This window comes from Bos indicus, chromosome 15 (assembly GCF_029378745.1).
Source record: "Bos indicus isolate NIAB-ARS_2022 breed Sahiwal x Tharparkar chromosome 15, NIAB-ARS_B.indTharparkar_mat_pri_1.0, whole genome shotgun sequence".
NCBI lineage: Eukaryota > Metazoa > Chordata > Mammalia > Artiodactyla > Bovidae > Bos > Bos indicus.
In genome coordinates, this window is record NC_091774.1 from 56,098,915 (window position 1) to 56,116,377 (window position 17,463).

The following is a 17,463-nucleotide window of genomic DNA, read 5'->3' on the forward strand; positions in this document are numbered from 1 at the left end:
AGATAACATCGCGCACCTACTGTGTGCTGGGCAGTACTGTGCCTGTGGGTGAGGCAGGCAGTGCTCTGCAGCTGAGCAGACTGAGCCCCAGGTCCGTCTGATCATTTATATCATTTATGCCAGGTCTGCAATCCCAGGCCTGTGCCCCACTGAGCCTCTGCCCAGTGCCAGAAAGGGGGACATTCTCCTCCTTCTCAGTCACCTAGAGGGAGGGGCTGTTCTTTTATAAGGCTCAGGGAGCAGGCTTGGGGCTGGTTGGGGTGAGGCAGGAGGTTTCTATCCTCGGTGTAGGTAACACCCCTCTACCGGTCACATCTACTGAGGGCATTACTTCTGAAAAGCCACTTTCAACTCTCCATTGCTTAATTGGGGTCCTGGCTGCTCAGGAGGCAACGTTTGGGTTTCTGGCCTCTTTCAACTTCTTTTCAACTCCAGCCAAGCCACAGTGCTGCCCCCAGAATGAGAGGAGTGGGAAGCAGCAGGCACCAGGGTTGGCAGTGCCTTCTCCAGTTGGGTTTCCCCATCTCTGGTATGAATACCAGTCAGTGTTTCCGCCACATGGGTCTCACCCTGTGGCATTGCACACAGGGAGGAACCAAGGCTGAGAGATGTGATGTCTCACATCACTAGGTCACTGGTGCAGGAGACAGGAGGAATCTGGTCTCGCAACACCCAGCCCGTAAGCCATGCACTGTCTCTGGTCTGAACTCTTCCTGGAGGTGCCAGCAAGGGAGGTTTTGAGTGGCACCAATTCTTCTCATCCCAGGACACATGGTCCCCTTTGAAATATGACTCCATGCAGAGGTGAAGGCTATGTCCCCACCCTTGATCGGGGCTGGCCTCGTGACTTGCTGGTCTCCTTGAGTCAGTGTGGCATGTGACGAAAGTGACGCGATGCGTGCTCTGGAGCTCAGGCTTCAGGGTCCCTGCAGCTTCTGCTCTCAGCCCCGTGGAGCCCAGCCCAGCCTCCCCCAGAAGCCCAGACTGGGCTCTAAATTCAGGGAGAGGCCCTGACACCACGTGGAGACGGCCCAGCCGGCCCAGCAGAACTCAGGCCTGGCTGACCCACCCACCAAGGGCAGCCTCACCAATGAGCCCACAGTGAGCTGGGCAGATGTGCCCTGTCAGCCTGCAGAATCAGGAGAATCAATCAATCATTCTTTTTGGCTACTGAATTTTCACATAGTTTGTTATGTAGCAAGAGATAGCTGAAGCAGCCAGGCTTATATAGTGAAAAGATGGAAATTATGTATTTGTCTCAGGTGATATCAGAATCTCAGAGTTGGGCCACTCACTCTGAAGTTCTTAGACCCCTGAAGTTCTGGCTACTAGAGCCCCTGTGAATGTCTCCACTGCTCCGGGAGCAGCATCGTGCAGCCATTGGCTCCGTCTCGGCCATGCTGCATCCCGGGTGCTCCATCAGGGTCAGTGAACAGTGGTTCTTCCAAAATTGCTGCAGGAATGGGTGAATTCCTCACCCAGCCTCTGCTGGCATAATCCCGGGGTAGGGAGCTCACTTCCTCCAGGGCAGTCTCTTCTGTGATGAGATGACTCTGCCTGGGAGAAGGTCCTCCTTCATCTAGGGCAGAGATCCATGACTCCTCCCGTGGCCCTGGCTCTCTTCACGGGTCCCCTCTTCTATGTGACAGCCTTGGGTACTTCATAGTGGTCCCTGGAATTTGCAAAGCAGCACCATCTCCCTTAATAGTAAGTATTTTCATGTACATAGAACCCTGTAATCTTGAGGGAAATGTTTCCACCAAAGCCTGAAACAAGTGTGGGTTTTAGGGGTTTTGATACCAACCCCCACCTCTGGCCTTGGAAAAGATAACTTCCTGTCTCTGAGCCTCGGTTTTCTCATCTGGAAAGTCGGAATAGTGAAATTTACCACCTAGGGTTGCTGTGGGGCTTAAAGAGATGATATATGTAAAATGTTCTGTACGTAATCGGTCCTTGATAAAGGTTAGTTCCTTTCTGCCAGGTACATAAGCAGTTCCAGATGGAGAGCTCATTTGTACTTAGCATTCATGTCTATATAAATAATGTGCAGGTGGGGGAGGAATTGTCAGGTGGCCAGGGGGTGAGGGAGTCCCTTCCCAGCAGCAGGAACAGCTTAAGCAGAGACCAAGAGGGAGAAGTCTGGTTTCAGGGAAGGGTAAGCGGGGGGCTCTTTGCTACTGGCATCAAGGGGTACAGGAGGGAGAATGACTTGGGGGAAGACAAGGCCCATGCCAGGGAGGGCCCCGAGCATTGAACTAAAAAGACTGGGCTTTGCCAAGGCAGGGCCTGGAGGAGGTCTGGAGCTGATCTGGGGGTGGATCTGGAAGGGAGGGGAGAGGAAAGAGAGTTCCTGGGAGCCGAGAGGGGAATGTTGGGGTGAGAAGTGACTTAGGCCCATCGTGGGGAGGGAAAGCCTGGCCACTTAGTGCGGCACACTCGTCATGAGACGCAGGGCCCTTCACCCTCCAGCCCAGCACCTCTACTCTTGCACCTTCGGGGCCACCAGGCTTTGTTGGAAAGAGCACCTTTTCTGCCTTTTTGGTCTAGGAACAGACTGATGAAGACCAGAGGAGGAGACCTGAGCCAGATCTGCAGCCAGAGGGATGCAGGGCAGACCAGAGCAGAGACTAACCTTACCCATTTATCTAGCAGGGATTCAGAGACGTCCCTTTCAAGAGCTGGGCTTTACAGTTTTTTAAGCTCTGCCATAGTTATGGGCCCTGTGAGACTTGTAACTGCTTTGGGATGGGAGGAAAGAAGGCTGGGCAGAGATGATTAAACCTATTTTTAAGGTGGGGAAACCTAGGTAGAGAGGGGAAATGACTTGCCCAAGATCACATAGCAAATGTCTGGCAGAGCTGGACTGGAACCCAGACCTCCTGCCTCTCATTGCATCCTAGCCTCTTTCCACAGCACAGAGGGACCAGCTGGGCAAGACGTTCTCACTTACCTGCTCTGGGTGAAGAGTGAGGGGAGCCAGAGAGAGGTTGACAGCCATCAGCAGACAACACTTAACCCAAACTGACAATTTAATTGTGAAAATGTGGACGAGGTACAGTTATGTGTAAGGAAATCCAGACGGTCTGGGCCCCTGGGGAGCCTCGGCCAGCACCCCAGTTGCCTGGGAAACGGAGAGGGTTGGGGATGATGTCACTAGAGTTGAAGCTAAAGCATGGGGGATGGGCTACCCAGCCACCTCTTTGGGACCAGATGGGGCTGTGAGCCTGGCCACAGGCTGTCGTCCTCACAGTTAACATCTCCCCATCTGTAGATGGGGCAAAAGGGAGCACTGGAGCAGAGCGGTGACTTGCCCAAGGTGACACAGGGAGTCAGTGACCATGTCCATTCATCCAGCAGGCTGCAGGCATCTTGAACACAGTGGATCAAAGTCACCTGTGAGTCCCTGTGCCCTGCACTGGGCTTTGCACAGAGCAGACCTCAACTTTACAGCAAAGGCTGCTTGATCCCTTTATAAAAAGGGGATGTAGACCACTCCAGGAGGGGACACTCATTGAGTTCATAGTAGCCCTAGGTGAGGAAGAACCCTGAGCAGTCACCCAGGGCTATGCTATCTGAACCAGGGGACACTGAGCTGAGAAAGGGCAGGTCAACAGGCCAAGGTCACCAGCAGGTTGGGGCAGCTCTAGGCTGACCCCAAGTCATGCCCCACATGGGCAGTCCTTACCCAAGGAGGAGTGGTCCCTCTCACACCACCTCCTCAACTCTGGGTCAGGGATCTGGACCTTGGGAAGCCCCCATTGTCTGAAGCATTTTCTCAGAATCCTCAGCATCTGACCAGAAGCCAAAGATAAAGCCACCCAAATCATCAAGAACAATGTAATAACTGGCCTTAGCCCCCACTGTGTGCCAGGCTCTGGGCAATCACTCTATGATTCTTATCTCAAATATTTATGATTCTCTGGGCTGGGGATTACTGTTCTCCCTTTGTAGTTCAGAAAACAGAGGCTGGGGGTGGGCGGTGGGAGGAGTGTTGCTTGTCTACCTGGATGCAGCCGGAAAGTGACAAGCTGAGACTTACACCCCACACCACTCTGCATCTAAAATCCATGACTGCCTTCTACCTCAGTTCTTAGATTATCCCACAGTGGCCCCTGGGGGAGAGGGAGGCTGAGTTTTTGCCTGCCCAGCCTCCCTCCCACTTCTGATGATAAAAGCACCCCTCCCCATCCATCCCCAAATATCTGGGGTTCTGGGACTGCTGGTCACAGAGTTCAGTACTCTACTAGATGGCCTGACCTTTTGAAGATTATCATTTTCCGATCCACCTGATATGACCCAACTGGACCACATAGAGCTGTTACCCCCAGCTAGCGTCACAGGTTCTGGGAGAAGTTTGCTTGCCTCTGGAATGCAAGTTCTAAAGGTGTGATCCTCAGAGTTTCCAGAAGCCAGCAGCCCTATTCCCTGCCATGAGAGCAAGATAAGGAGAAGGAGGGAGGCAGAGAAGAAACAGGCAGGGGGTGGGGAGGTCATCCGAGTCCCCAGCACACCCTTGTCCCTCCCAGTTGTGTGGGCCAGTGAATCCATGTGCCTTTGGCTCATTGGATTCGGCTTTCTATCTAGAGGCTTGCATCTGGAGCCATCCTGACTGTCACCTCTGCGCTGTGCCCCAGAGTCGTACGCTGCTATTAGAGGAGGTACAGGATGAAGAAAGTCTCTTGTCCTGCAGGAACTAACAATCTGGGCAGGGGAACTTGGGATGGATATAGTTCTGGGTTCTATCTCTGTTCTGTCTCAGATTTGCAGTGTGATCCTTTTCCTCTCTGGGCTATAAGTTTCCCATCTTTAACACAGGGCCAAGGAGTGGATGCTGGGTTCAATGTTCTGCAAGATCCCCTACAGATCTACACAACTACTTTTTTTTTAAGAAAAAAATTGAGGTATAATTCACATAACATACATTCACTCTTTTAAAGTGTACGTTGTTGTTCAGTTACTAAGTCGCGTCTGACTCTGTGACCCCATGATCTGCAGCATGCCAGCCTTCCCTGACCTTCACCATCTCCCAGAGTTTGCTCAGACTCATGTCCATTGAGTTGATGATGCCATCCAGTTCAGTGGGTTTTAGTATAGTCACAAATTTGTGCAACCATTGCCACTTTCTAACTTCAGAGCATTTCCATCACCCCAAAAAGAAATCCCATACCTATTAGTCCTCATTCTACCTATGACCTCAGCCCCTAAGTCATAAGTCACTCAGTCGTGTCCGACTCTTTGCGACCCCAGGGGCTGTAACCTACCAGGCTCCTCCATCCATGGGATTTTCCAGGCAAGAATACTGGAGTAGGTTGCCATTTCCTTCTCCAGAAGATCTTCCCAACCCAGGGATTGAACCCAGGCCTCCTGCATTGTAGGCAGATGCTTTACCATCTGAGCCACCAGGGAAGTCGGCAGCTGCTAATTTCCTATGGATTTTTGGACATTTCAAGTTCATTTTCTAATTCACCCATGTTGTAGCATGTATCAGTACTTCATTTCTTCTTATAACAGGATAGTATTCGAGATATCAAAGGAACATTTCATGTAAAGATGGGCTCGATAAAGGACAGAAATGGTATGGACCTAACAGAAGCAGAAGATATTAAGAAGAGATGGCAAGAATACACAGAAGAACTGTACAAAAAAGATCTTCACGACCCAGATAATCACGATGGTGTGATCACTGACCTAGAGCCAGACATCCTGGAGTGTGAAGTCAAGTGGACCTTAGAAAGCATCACTACAAACAAAGCTAGTGGAGGTGATGGAATTCCAGTTGAGCTATTCCAAATCCTGAAAGATGATGCTGTGAAAGTGCTACACTCAATATGCCAGCAAATTTGGAAAACTCAGCAGTGGCCACAGGACTGGAAAAGGTCAGTTTTCATTCCAATCCCAAAGAAAGGCAATGCCAAAGAGTGCTCAAACTACCGCACAATTGCACTCACCTCACACGCTAGTAAAGTAATGCTCAAAATTCTCCAAGCCAGGCTTCAGCAATATGTGAACCGTGAACTTCCTGATGTTCAAGCTGGTTTTAGAAAAGGCAGAGGAACCAGAGATTAAATTGCCAACATCCACTGGATCATGGAAAAAGCAAGAGAGTTCCAGAAAAACATCTATTTCTGCTTTATTGACTATGCCAAAGCCTTTGACTGTGTGGATCACAATAAACTGTGGAAAATTCTGAAAGAGATGGGAATACCAGACCACCTGATCTGCCTCTTGAGAAATTTGTACGCAGGTCAGGAAGCAACAGTTAGAACTGGACATGGAACAACAGACTGGTTCCAAATAGGAAAAGGAGTTCATCAAGGCTGTATATTGTCACCCTGTTTATTTAACTTATATGCAGAGTACATCATGAGAAACACTGGACTGGAAGAAACACAAGCTGGAATCAAGATTGCCGGGAGAAATATCAATAACCTCAGATATGCAGATGACACCACCCTTATGGCAGAAAGTGAAGAGGAACTCAAAAGCCTCTTGATGAAAGTGAAAGTGGAGAGTGAAAAAGTTGGCTTAAAGTTCAACATTCAGAAAACGAAGATCATGGCATCCGGTCCCATCACTTCATGGGAAATAGATGGGGAAACAGTGGAAACAGTGTCAGACTTAATTTTTCTGGGCTCCAAAATCACTGCAGATGGTGACTGCAGCCATGAAATTAAAAGACACTTACTCCTTAGAAGGAAAGTTATGACCAACCTAGATAGCATATTCAAAAGCAGAGACATTACTTTGCCAACAAAGGTTCATCTAGTCAAGTCTATGGTTTTTCCAGTGGTCATGTATGGATGTGAGAGTTGGACTGTGAAGAGGGCTGAGCACTGAAGAATTGATGCTTTTGAACTGTTGTGTTGGAGAAGACTCTTGAGAGTCCCTTGGACTGCAAGGAGATCCAACCAGTCCATTCTGAAGGAGATCAGCCCTGGGATTTCTTTGGAAGGAATGATGCTAAAGCTGAAACTCCAGTACTTTGGCCACCTCATGGGAAGAGTTGACTCATTGGAAAAGACTCTGATGCTGGGAGGGATTGGGGGCAGGAGGAGAAGGGGACGACAGAGGATGAGATGGCTGGATGGCATCACTGACTCGATGGACGTGAGTTTGAGTGAACTCCGGGAGTTGGTGATGGACAGGGAGGCCTGGTGTGCTGCGATTCATGTCGGTCACAAAGAGTTGGACACGACTGAGCGACTGATGTGATCTGATCTGATTCCACTGTATGCATATGCTCCATTCTGCTTATCCATTCATCCATTATGGGTTGGTTCCACTTTTGACTATTATAAATAATGCTGCTCTGCATATTCATGTACAAGATTTGTATGAAATATATGCTCAATTTGTGTGTGTGTGTTTCTGTGTGTAGGCGAAGGATTGCTGGATCGTATGGTAACTCTATACGACTTTTGTGGAACTGCCAAACTGTTTTCCACAGTGGCTGCACCATTTTACATTTCTTCCAGCAGAAACGTGTGAAGGTTCCAACTTCTCCACATCCTTGCCAGCACCCATTTTCTATCGCTTTTATTTTTGGCTATCCTAGTGGGTGTGAAGTAGTATCTCATTGTGACTTGACTTGCCCCAATGACTAATGATATTGAGTATCTTTAAAAAAAAATTTTTTTTTTATTTTTTACTGGGGCAGCGCTGATTAACAGTGTTGTGATAATTTCAGGTGAACAGCAAAGGGATTCAACCATACATATGCATGTATCCGTGATATTGAGCATCTCTTAATGTGCTTACTGGCCATACTGGCCATTTGTGTACCTGCTTTGGAGAAATGTTTATTCACATCTTTTGCCCCTTTAAAAAAGTTGGGTTATCTTTTTGTTGTTGTTGATGAGTTGTAGGAGTTTTTAATATATACTGGATTCTACATCCTTAACAAATATAGTATTTGTAAATATTTGCTCTTGTTATGTGGGTTGTCTTTTCATTTTCTTGATAGTGTCATTTAAAGTACAAAGTTTGTCATTTTTATGAAATACAGTTCCTCATTTTTTTCCCTTTGGTTGCTGGTGCTTTTAGTGTTATAGCTAAGAAATCACTGTCTTATCCAAGGTCACAGAGATTTACATTTGTGTGTTCTTCTAAGAGTTTTCTGGTTTTAACTCTCTCATTTATATCCTTGATCCATTTTGAGTTAATCTTTAAATACTATCAGGTGAAGGTACAACTTCATGCTTTTGTGTGTGGATATCCAGTTGTCCCAGCATTACTTATTAAAAAGACTATTCTTTCTCCGTTCAGTTGTCTTGGCTCCCTTGTCAAAAACTCAAATGACCATAAATGTATGGGTTTATTTACACAGTTACCTTTAAAGTGACATCTAGGAATTAGGTTACAATAGCCTCCACATAGTCACAAGTATGTGACAGGTAGTGTGGCAGAGGGAGAACAAGTGGGAAATGTGGACTCTTGCAGACCTGGGTTACTTCCAGATCCACTGGAACCCCAGGCAAGCTATTTTGTCTTGAAATAAATAATACAATGTACTATGGGCTTCCTAGGTGTGTGTGTGTGTGTGTGTGTGTGAAGTCGCTTTAGTCATGTCCAGCTCTTTGCGACCCTATGGACTGTAGCCCACCCACCAGGCTCCTCTGTCCTTGGGGATTCTCTAGGTAAGAGTCTTAGAGTGGGTTGCCAGGCCCTCCTCCAGGGGATCTTCTTGACTCAGGGATTGAACCTGTGTCTCTTAAGTCTCCTGCATTGGCAAGTGGGTTCTTTACCACTAGGGCTACCTGGAGGCAGCCCTAGTGGTAAAGAACCTGCCTGCCGATGCAGGAGAGATGTCAGAGACTCAGGTTCCATCCCTGGGTCAGGAATATCCCCTGGAGGAAGGCATGGCAACACACTCCAGTATTCTTGCCTGGAGAAGCCCATGGTCAGAGGATCCTGGCGTGCTACTGTCCACTGGGTTGCAAAGAGTCGGACACAACTGAAGCAACTTGGCACGCACACACAATGTATTACACTGTACTATTCTTGTAAAAAATACCAACATCTGGATGCTCCTGAGCCTTGGTTTCCTTCTCTGTCATGTTTCTGCCCCAAAGCTGGTGTAAGTCCCTACATAAGAGGCAGGGCATGGAAGAGTGTTGCAGGTGGGGTCAGGGGCATAAGCAATGGTGTGGAAGCTGAAAAGGGCAGGGTGTGATGTGGGGTATGGTGAGAAGTCTGTAGGTCTTGGTGGGGGCAGGGGTAACACATTGAAAGATGGCCTCTCTCTTTTTTTATACTTTATTTTAGGTTGTACTGGGTCTTCATTGCTGCACGTGGGCTTTGCTTTCTCTAGTTGCAGTGACCAGGGTCTTGTTGCAGAGTCCAGGCTCTAGGCAGACAGGCTTCAGTAGTTGCTCTAGAGTGTGGGCTCAGTAGGTGAGGCACACAGTCGCAGCACGTGAGATCTTCCCCTGCCAGCAATCAAACCGGTGTCCTTTGCATTGCATGGCAGATTATTAACTACTGGGCTACCAGGGCAGTCCCTGCCTCTTTCAGTTGGTGAAAACCCAAAGTCTGGTGCCTGGATTATAGCATAGCTCAGAAGACCCCTCCCACACCCCGCTAGGGAGCCCCATGGCGAGAGGCCCAGCCTTGACACCCAGCCATGCCTCCCAGCCACAGGGGTAGCAGTGAGCAGGCTGCCCAGCTCTTGAGGCTCTCGGCTCCATTCCAGTCTGGGTTTGGTGGGGCTGTACTGGGAGTGCAAGGTGATTGGGGTCCAGTGGATGCACTTTGGTTCCCTAGATTTGTGGTTAAGTGAACAAAGTATGCAGAAGGTCAGGAAGGAGAACTTGCAAAAGGAAAGTAAGAGGCAACTACCATTTGCTGAGCAGTGACTACGTCCAGGACGGACTGTGGACTTCATCTCAGATCACAGCCACCCAGAGAAGCAGGGATCAGGAGGAGCGTGTCCACTTCATGGAACCCAAAACTGGCTCAGAAAATGATGCCTTTTCCCAAGATCACACAGCCAGCGGGCGACAGAACTGGACCTCATGGCCTATTCTGCTTGTTCTGAAGCACAGGCTTTTCTTGAAGGGCCAGGAGAAGAGAAAGGAAAAGAGAAGGAAGGCAAAATAGAGAGAGGCCCAGCAGAAGAGAGAGTCACACTGAGAGGAAAATAAAGAGAGGCAAAAATAAAAACCAAGAGTGGAAAGAGCGTGAGGCCACAACTGAGCCTGGAGTGGGTCCGCGGGGAGCCGCCGAGGGCGGGAATGGGCGGAAACCAGCTCATGGAACCTGGATCCAAGAACCCTGCTTGGCCTGAGACCTGGTGGCAAAGCTCTCACCTCAAGATCCTGAAAAGGGGGAGGCTGGCATGGGGGCAGCAGGGTCTGCAGCAGGGCCGGATGGCCAGGGGCTGCCAAGCAGGGCCCTTCACACACCGTCCAGCTCAAATAACCACCGTGGCCACAGGGGCTGGCAGGCCCTTGCTCCCGACGTGCAGAGCAGCAGGCCCGGGAGGTAGAAGCAATGACCAGGCCTTCCTGGAACACTGGTTATTTCTTAGGAAAAACTCCTCATGTGACCTGTTAATAGGGTGGCTTCCCAGTTTATTGTTCAAACTGGGACATTCTGAAGTGAGCACAGACAGATAAGTGTGGCCTCTGACCGCGAAGGCCCCACATGGTCGGGCCTGGCCCCTTCCTGCCGCAGCTGCCCCCTCCCCAGGCTCTCTACGCCCCCTCCTCGGGTCTTCCTCTGCAGACACTCTGGAGCGGGCCTCAGCTTGTCTGGAGCACCCTGTCCCGTGCTCTTCCGGGCTCCACACCCCTCCGTCGCCCCTGCTCGCCCCTAGAACCCAGCCCAAGCCATGCCAGTGCCCTGGGTGAGCCATTCAGTACCTTCTGGGCTTTTCCTTCATGGCTCCAATCACAGTCACAATAATCAAAGAAATCCATAATTAACGCGTTTGATTGTTTCAAAGTCTGTTTCCCTTCCTAAGGGCGGGGCTGGGTCTGACTTGCCCACGGTTGTATCCTGAACACCCAGCCAAAAGCATAACTGAAGCCAGTGCATAAGTGAGGAAATCACCTCCCAGGGCCCCCAGATGGCCAGAGTTGTGTGTCTGTCTTGTATTTTGGGGTTCTTCCCTATACTAGGAAAGGAAGGAGCTAATCCTTCTGGGGCACCATGTGCACTTCTGACTTCTTCCCCAGGCTCTGAGCCCCCATGGGGGGAAATCTGCCCCCTTTTTAATCTAGTCCATCTGTGGTGGACATGACTAAGAGACTTTCACTTATCTCTTCCCCAGTCTCTATCCTAGTTTAGGGCCTGAACAAGGGACTCAAGTTGGACTTTCTGATGAGTCATGACAACATAAATATGACTAGAGTGATAGGATCACAGAAAATCATGAGATAATATGCAAATGCTAAGTCCAGGCCCGTGGGTACCACAGGCACAAAAAATGCTAGTGTCTCTTCTTTAAGAGGTTCTTGTCCAACCAATCTTTTTTTTTTAGGGTTTTTTTTGTTGTAGGGTTTTTTTTTTTTTAGTGTACCATTCAGATTTTAGTATATTCACAAAGTTATACAACCATCACTACTAATGCCACAATATTTTCATTACTCTAAAAAGAAACTCCATTCCCAATAGCATTCATGCCTCCTTTTCCCTTCTCCTCAGCCCCTGGCAACCACCAGCCATCTTATTTTAAAGACAGGGAAACAGGCTCAGAGAGGGCAGTGCCCAGAGCCAGGACCAGAGGCCAGGCCTCCTGACACCCTGTCTGCTTCGTGTCTGAGCTCTCTCTGGAGGCTTCCAGTGTTCTCTGGTGACTGGCATGAAAAGGCTGTTTAGCAAAGGCCCATTAAATTGAGGCTAACAGGTAAGATGAGACTAGACCATCTGGAGTTATGCCCAAAACCTGCCTGTGCCTGGAATAGATCTGAGGGCTTTTGAGGGGCAGAAGACATACCTAGACAACATCTCTAACTGGTATCCTGCTTCCTACAATAGCCAGTATCCTTTCATAGCTGGGGGTGTCTTCCCCCAGTCGACCACATGGCCTCCTCTGTGGTCAGAGTAGGCTCAGAGTAGGCATGAGGAAGCAGGGGCCAGACTTCCCAGGTTTCCCACTGTTTTTAGGACCCCAGAAAGCTGAGTCAGCCTATGAACACAGCGTGTACATCTTCCTATGGTAATTTAGCAGTTTTCACATTCCATGCCTTAGCCAAAATGGAAAATGAAAGAAAGGGAAAAAAGGCAGTGCTATGTTTTAAAGTGGCCTTAGCTCTGTGAGTTCTAACATGGGAAACTGCTGTCCATGATGTCATGGGCCCTGAGGCCCTCTGGGCATTGTTACTGACACTTCACGTGGTAGGCTGGGCCCCAGATCCACACATTCCTCTTGCCAGAGCTGTGTGAGCCTGTGGGTCCATCTACAAGCCTGGGCCAGACCCTCTGAGCCAGGATGGAGCCAGGCACTGGGCAGACAGGGGGCACTCTCTGGTAAGAGCCCAGTTCAGCTCCTTGCTCTGTCATCCAGAGGTCTCTGAGGTCTTCCCCTTATGGGATCTGCAGCTGCCCTGAGACACGGAGGGTCAGCACTCTGCTCTGTGTCTGTCCATGGGGCAGCAGAGTGGTGTGGCGCCCTGCTCCCGGTCACATGGTTGGGGAGTGCTGGCCTTGCCCATCACTAGGGGAGCCCTGCCCTCTCTGAATGTTATGTCCTTGCCCACGGCAGCCAACAGACTGAGACTGTGGGGGCTGTGGGGAGAGCACTTGGTCAAGGCCAAGTCTTCATTTTAGGCGTGGAAGAAACTGAGAGGGCAGGGGCGGGCCCAAGGTCACGGAGACAATCCACAGGCCGGGCAGGGCTGGATGCAGGCTCTGGACTCCTGGCGGGGAGCATTTCTGACTCTATCTGCACTTAAGCAGTTCCGTTGGGGCGGAAGCTCTGCTGTTCCGGAAGAGACGCCAGGCCTTTCCAGAATCCGGTCTGAATCAGGATCTGCTGTCAAGGCTTAGTCCTCAGGGAACCACTGCTGGCAAAGGGAGGTGAGGTATTGATTATGGCTGGGGCTGGGGGAGTGTGGCTGAGGCCCAGAGGTGGGGAGAGAAGGGATGGGAAAGGGCGGTGGAAGTTTCTCCGAGAGACAAACTGAAGGCACATTTATTTTTGAAGGCACATTTATAAATTATTAGAAAAATTTTCTAATTTTTCTGCAGTGCTAAAGTTCATTTTTCCTATTTAAAAGTAATAAACTACTTATTGGGCATGGTCTGGAAATCCAGGGTTGTCTCAGTCCTGACTGGCAAGCCTGGTGAACCTGGGCAAGCCCTCACCACTCTCTGGGCCTGTTTTGGAAATGCCGGTAAATAAGGTTGCCCCATGAAAAGTAAATGAATCCAAAGACTCCCTGGCTCAGGACACAGCTCTTTGGCCTGGACATCAGAGCTGTTCATCTGTCCAAAGGAAGAACGCAGCAACCCAGAAGTGAGGTATCTAGAGAAAATCCAAGGTTCAGAGACTCCCACTTGCGCTGTGCACCCATTCAGCACAGTCCAGAAGGTAGGCATTGTCTAAGGGCCATGCCCATCCAAGTCTCTGCAGAGGGCCTCTCTGCTTGGAGTGGAGACGGTTCACCAGGCTTACCAAGGTCTGAGTGATCTGCCCTCTGCCCCAGCCCTCCTTGCCCAGGTTCCACACCCACCAGGCAATGGCTCTCAGACACCCGGCTCCCTCCCAGGAGGGAAGGAAACTGGGGAGGGGACAAGAGCACTCCTGTTAGGAGAAACAGAGGTGGCCTGATATCAGTCATAATAGTGTTGGGAGGCGGCAGTGATCGTGAGTGACGGTTAGAGCCAGCTGTCCAACCTCCCCGGGTGTCTTGAGAAAAGTCAATGTCAGGACAGCCAGATGAGGGCCAGACTCCACACTCGTCAATCACCCGGGACCTGTCACCCAGTAAAAGGGTTATCTCATTTTAATATGTGTATATTGTTTAGGGCATTGCCTGGTATAAGATAAGAAGTTAATAAAAACTGCTAAGTGAAAATTAACGGTGGCCAGTCTGGACAGATGGGTGGAGTTGTGGATCCACAGAGGGAAGGGTGCCTTGGTCCTGCCACCTGTCCAGCTGGAGCCTCGTCTCTCTGAGACTCAGCTCACATAACCTCTTCCTCCCAAGAGCACCTGGCTGACAGTTCTGAAAATGCTCTCTGGTCTTCCATCTCACCGCCCCTCTGATGTCTAGGCTGGGGAAGGATCATGGCTTTCCATCTCTGAATTACGGCCCCACCCACCACCTATCAGAGCTTCCTTGGTGGCTCAGTGATAAAGAATCTGCCTGCAATGCAGGAGATCCAGGTTAAACTCCTGGGTCAGGAAGGTCCCCTGGATGAAGGAAATGACAACCCACTCCAGTATTCTTGCCTGGGAAATCCCACTGATAGAGGAGCTTGGCAGGCTATAGCCCATGGGGTCACAAGAGTCAGACACGACTTACCGACTAAACCACTAACTATCACTTACCACCCACCAGCTCTGAGTTCTAAACCTCAGAGGCCTGGAATTCTAGGTCAGCCTGGGACCCTATAATGTCAGAACTGGAAGGACTTCAGTATGCACCTTGCTGACCCCTCCTCCAGTACACACATGGGGAAAATGAGGTGCAAAAGGGGCAAGAGATCCCCTCCCACCCTGCAACTCCCATTTGCATAGCCAGGGAGCCCAAGGCTGGGCTGGAGCTGGGGACAAGCCTCGTGCTTTTTCCCAGCCTCCTCTGGTCTCCGCAGGTCCCCAGAGGCCACTCCAGAGACTATGTTTCCCATCTCCCGTGGCCACATCTCACCTGGTCTTTGTTTGCTCCGTCCTCTGTGCCTCTGTCTGGGATAATTCTCTCTGAGTGGGGTCAGCACTCTGGGAGTAGGCAGCTAACGAGCTTCAGATGTCCAGGACAAACTGCCTCACGGAAGGCAGATGCTGAGATGCTCACTCTGATTGTGGACACCGGCCACAGGTGGTGGCTCAGAGAGGTCTCCTCCTCTTCCCTTTACAGGGTGCTTCATTCTCCACTTGGAAGCAGCAGGTGCCAGGTTCACCCCCGAAACCCTGACTGGGGTGTCTATTTTAAGGAGGTCTGGAAAAGGGCAGGGAGGCTGGAGGACAAAGGCATTTTGATCATTTGGGAATTTATTTCTTTTTCTTTCAAAGTTTTTCTGATCTTTACACTGAGGTAGCAGGATGGATGGGAAGGGAGGCCGGCAAGCTGCTTGTTGATGGCCAGCTCTGTGCATGCTCCGGGCTGGGCACAGAAGTCATCTTCTCCAACCCTCACAGGCTCCCTGCAAGATTAGGACTGTCACCATCCGCTTTACAATGAGGAAAACTGATCTAAAGATCAGAGAGAAGTGAGGCGGTGTGTCCAGGGTCACACAGCCTCTGAATGGCCAAAACTAGAGTTTCAACTCATTTCTGTCAGAGTCTAGATTCTTCCCTACAGCAAGCTGAGATGTTTCCAGAAGACCAGGATGGTGTATTATGGTCTCAAAGCTACATGAATGGTGAGGGCCTGTGGGCTGCCCTGGTGTTTCAGGCACCAAGGCTGCCTTTGCAGCTGACTCACTCTTCCATTGTCACAGGGCAACAGATTTCATATTCACAGAATGCGGGGGTCATCATCGCAAATTCAGGTGAGGTAATCCTAATTGCTGTAATTACATCCTCAGACGTGCCTGGAACACATTCTGGGCACCAGACCCTGTGCCAGGGGTGTTCCACTGGTTAACTGGTAAGAGCTTGGATTCTAGCTGTGTGACCCTAGGCAAGTTACTCTGCCTCTCGGTGCCTTCATTTCCTCATCTGTGAAATGAGGATAGTATTAGTTCCTATCACATGGTGTTATGAAGTGAAATTAGTTAATATCTGTAGAGGGCTTAGAAGAAGGCCTGGCACAGAACACATACCCAGCACAAGTGTTAACTGATACTGAGCTCAACCTTGGGAGACGGGTGTTGAGATTTTCCTTGAAGCCAGGGGTGGAGATTGAGGTGATGCACTGCAGTGATTCTCAAATTCAGTGTACATCAGAATCACCTGGAGAGTTCATTAAAGTGTGGAGGGCTGGGTCTGCCCCCAGAGTCTCTGGTTCAGTAAGTCTGGATTGGGGCCTGAGAATGTGTGTTTCTAGCATGTTCTCAGGTGAAGCTGATGCTGCTGGTCTGGTGACCCTACTCTGAGAAGCAGCACTCTAGCAGACCTGCGTTGTCCCAGGCGAGCTAGGACTATCGATAGCAGAGGCTCAGTAAGTAATTGTCACCCTGTTTATTTAACTTCAATGCAGAGTAGCGTGAAATGCCAGACTGGTTGAGTTACAAGCTGGAATCAACATTTCTGGGAGAAATATTAACAACCTCAGATATGCAGATGATACCACTCTAATGGCAGAAAGTGAAGAGGAACTAAAGAGTCTCTTGATGAAGATTAAAGAGGAGAGTGAAAAAGATGGCTTAGAACTCAACATTAAAAAAATAACTAAGATCATGGCATCCGGTTCCATCATTTCATGGCGAATAGATGGGGAAATGTGGAAGCAATAACAGATTTTCTCTTCTTGGGCTCCAAAATCACTTCTGATGGTGACTGCAGTCATGAAATTAGAAGACGCTTGCTTCTTGGAAGGAAAGCTATGACAAACCTAGATAGCATATTAAAATGCAGAGATATCAGTTTGCGGACAAAGGTCAATATAGCCAAAGCTATGGTCTTTCCAGTAGTCACGTATGGATATGAGAGTTGGACCATAAGGAAGGCTGAGCTCTGAAGAATTGGTGCTTTTGAATTGCGGTGCTGGAGAAGACACTTGGACAGCAAGGAGGTCAAACTAGTCGATCCTAAAGAAAATCAACCCTGAATATTCATTGGAAGGACTGATGCTGAAGCTGAAACTCCAATACTTTTGGCACCTGATGCGAAGAGCCAACTCATTGGGAAAGACCCTGATGCTGGGAAAGTTTGAAGGCAAAAGGAGTAAAGGGTGGCAGAGGATGAGATAGTTGGATAGCATGACTGATTCAATGGACATGATTTTGGGCCAACTCCAGGAGACAGTGAGGGACAGGGAGGCCGGGTGTGCTGCATGGGGTCGCAAACAGTCAGACACAACTTAGCAACTGAACAACAACAAATAAATAACTTGGCATGTGAGTGAGTGAGTGATGATTACAGGGAGTGGAAGGGGTGTTGGACCAGGAGCCCCAGGATTCTGGTCCTGAATTTGCTCCCACCTCTCTATGGGACTTGACCATGTTCCCCTGCAGCCTCGGTTTCCTCCCCTGTAAAACAGGGGTATCTATAATCCTTCCTCACTGATGTCTGAGAGGATGAAAGAAGGCCTGGAACAACTCCGACACCCAGGCAAGAGTGGCAAGCATGGTCTCTGAAGGTGATGGGCTCTGGGAACTGCTCACTGTGACCCTTACTGCTGTCCGTCTTTGCTC

General features: G+C 49.6%; 1 long non-coding RNA gene across 1 annotated transcript in view; it reads right to left on the reverse strand.

The window, feature by feature from the left end:
* Nucleotides 1-14,488: 14,488 nt before the first annotated feature.
* LOC109570049 (uncharacterized) overlaps nucleotides 14,489-17,463 on the reverse strand; it is a 6,830-nt gene continuing 3,855 nt past the window's right edge. Inside the window, exon 4 of the long non-coding RNA XR_002182421.2 lies at nucleotides 14,489-15,309. This is a non-coding gene — a long non-coding RNA (uncharacterized lncRNA). The remainder of the gene's footprint in view (nucleotides 15,310-17,463) is intronic.